We start from the raw sequence: 2,407 nt of genomic DNA on the forward strand, positions 1-2,407 counted from the left end.
AATTGCTGCCTCCACTCAGGGTTGGTGCTGGGTTGAATGGGGTCAAATGCAATTGCTCTCCATGCTCGCACTGTCAAAGTGCTTTCTAACCATCTTTCTTGAGAATCCAACAAAGATACCCACCAGCGCCATTTCCAGTTAACACTGCAGCGTAGAGCAAGGGGAAGAGCCAAAGTAAAGCCATCTCTATTAGCAAATGACACGGTTAAATATTCAGAAAGTCAACGATATCCACAAAGTATTAGACTTAGCCACTTAATTTCACGGTGTCATTGAGGAAAATTGGTCAATGTAAAATAAATTACATATTTTTTATTAATTGCATTTGCTTCTTCTACAATTTCAGGCATGTGCATAATACACTCTAATTACTCTCACCTCCCACCCCCTCTTATCTCCCTCCCATCCTCTCTTATCTCTCTCCCATCCCCTTTCTTCCCCTCCTACCCCTGTGAGCCCCCTTTCTTCCCTACAAATTTCTTTCCCACATTTATTATCTTTTTGTTTTGTTTTGAGACCCAAGGCTACCCCTGTGACTATGGGTTTGAAGATATCCAGTGTAGTTTGATTGGCTTACCTCTGGGTAACAACTGAGGATACTACCTCAGTTTTGGAAGGACTCTCCTTCTTCCACAATCCGTCTGTCACAATAGTTCAGCAGCAAAGGGGAGGGCTTCATGAGTTCCTCCCACGTCTGTGACTGGCTGTTGACACCCAGCATCAGTAGCTGCGCCTGGGCTGCTGTGAGTTCAGGCTTAAAATGGCTAAGCAGAAAATGGCTACACAATGCCCACAGGACAGCATCTCACAGCCTTTCTCCCTGTCACCAAACTCTTGCATTCTTTCTAACCCCTCTTCCACAAGGATCCCCAAGCCTTAGAGGGAATAGTGTAAATGCCTTATTTTGGGCTGAACTGTTACTTAATGCTTAGCATCTTGGAGAGCCATAAGAGCCTGCATTCACCACCGTTCTTGAGCTGGGGTCAGGGCCACATGGAGCAGAGCATGGGGAGCTGAATCATATTTTTATATATTAGCAACAATGGTTGAATAGGAAAATATTTCTAAAGACATTCATATTAACATCAAAAACATCCATCAGTAAGTCTATCATAAGATGTGCAAGGCCTGTGTAGTAAGATCTTCAAAACACTGCTAAAAGAATTAAAAAACAAATGCAATATAATATATAGTGTGTTTATAACTTAGTGTACTTGCATTAGTAACCCTAAATCTGCAGCCAGGGCAAGTAATATAAAAATGATAGCATTTCCATTTTTTTTTTACCTCGAGAAAATGACTTTAAGTTTTATATGGAAGCAAAAAGAATGAACCAAGAACATTTTGAAGAAGAACAAACGTCAAAGGAGTGTCTCTCCAGTTTTCTTTTACTTTTAATTAATTAATTGATTGATTGATTGATTCACTTTACATCCTGATCGTAGCCCTTTACCTCCTCTCCTCCCAGCTCCTCTCTCTTCCTTTTTCTCTTCCCCTCTCCCCTTTTCCTCAGAAAAGGGATCCCCCCATCCCACCCCAGCTAATCAAGTCACATCAGGACTGAGCATGTTCTCTTCCCTTGTGGCCTGGCAAAGCAGCCCCGCCAGAGGGAAGTGATCAAAAAGAAGGCAACAGAGTCCATGTCTGAAGCAATCCTGCTCCCACATGAAGACCAAGCTCCCCATCGGCTACAGATACGTAGGGGGCCCTGGTCCAATCTATGTATGGTTCGTTGTTGGTGCTTAAGTTTCCAAAAGCCCTTCTGGGCCAAGGTTAGTTGGTTCTGTGGAGCTCCTGGCACCTCCAGGTCCTTCTATCCTTCCCCCCACTTTCCACAAGACTCCTTATGCTTCGACCAATGTTTGGCTGTGAGTCTCAGCATCTGTTTTGATTTGCTGCTGGGCGAAGCTTCTCAGAGGACAGCTATGCTAGGCTCCTGTCTGTGAGCATAGCAGAGCATCATTAATAGTGTCAGGGGTTGGCTCTCTCCCATGGGGTGCTTCTCATTATGGGCCAGACATTGGTTGGACATTCCCTCAATCTCTGCTCCATCTTTATCCCTGCACATCTTGTAGACAGGGCAAATTTTGGGTCAAAGTTTTTTTGGGTGGGTTGGTGCTCCCCTCCCTCCTCTAGGGGCCATGTCTAGTTAAAGGATGTCCTCTTAGTGTCCATGATCCTTGCTACTAGGAGTCTTAGTTAGAGTTACCTCCATATCCTCTGAGAAGCCCACCTTGACTTAGGTCTACAGCTGGTCACAAAGATAGCCCAACCCATGGTTTTTCTTCTCTCTGTGCTCCCTTTCCTACCTTGTTCCCACTCTTCAACCACTTCTGCTATCTATTCTATTTCTCCTTCTGAGTGAGATTTAAGCATCCTCCCTTGGGTCCTCCTTATTACTTATTTT

The sequence above is a fragment of the Meriones unguiculatus genome, chromosome 11, assembly GCF_030254825.1.
Source record: "Meriones unguiculatus strain TT.TT164.6M chromosome 11, Bangor_MerUng_6.1, whole genome shotgun sequence".
Classification (NCBI taxonomy): Eukaryota; Metazoa; Chordata; class Mammalia; order Rodentia; family Muridae; genus Meriones; species Meriones unguiculatus.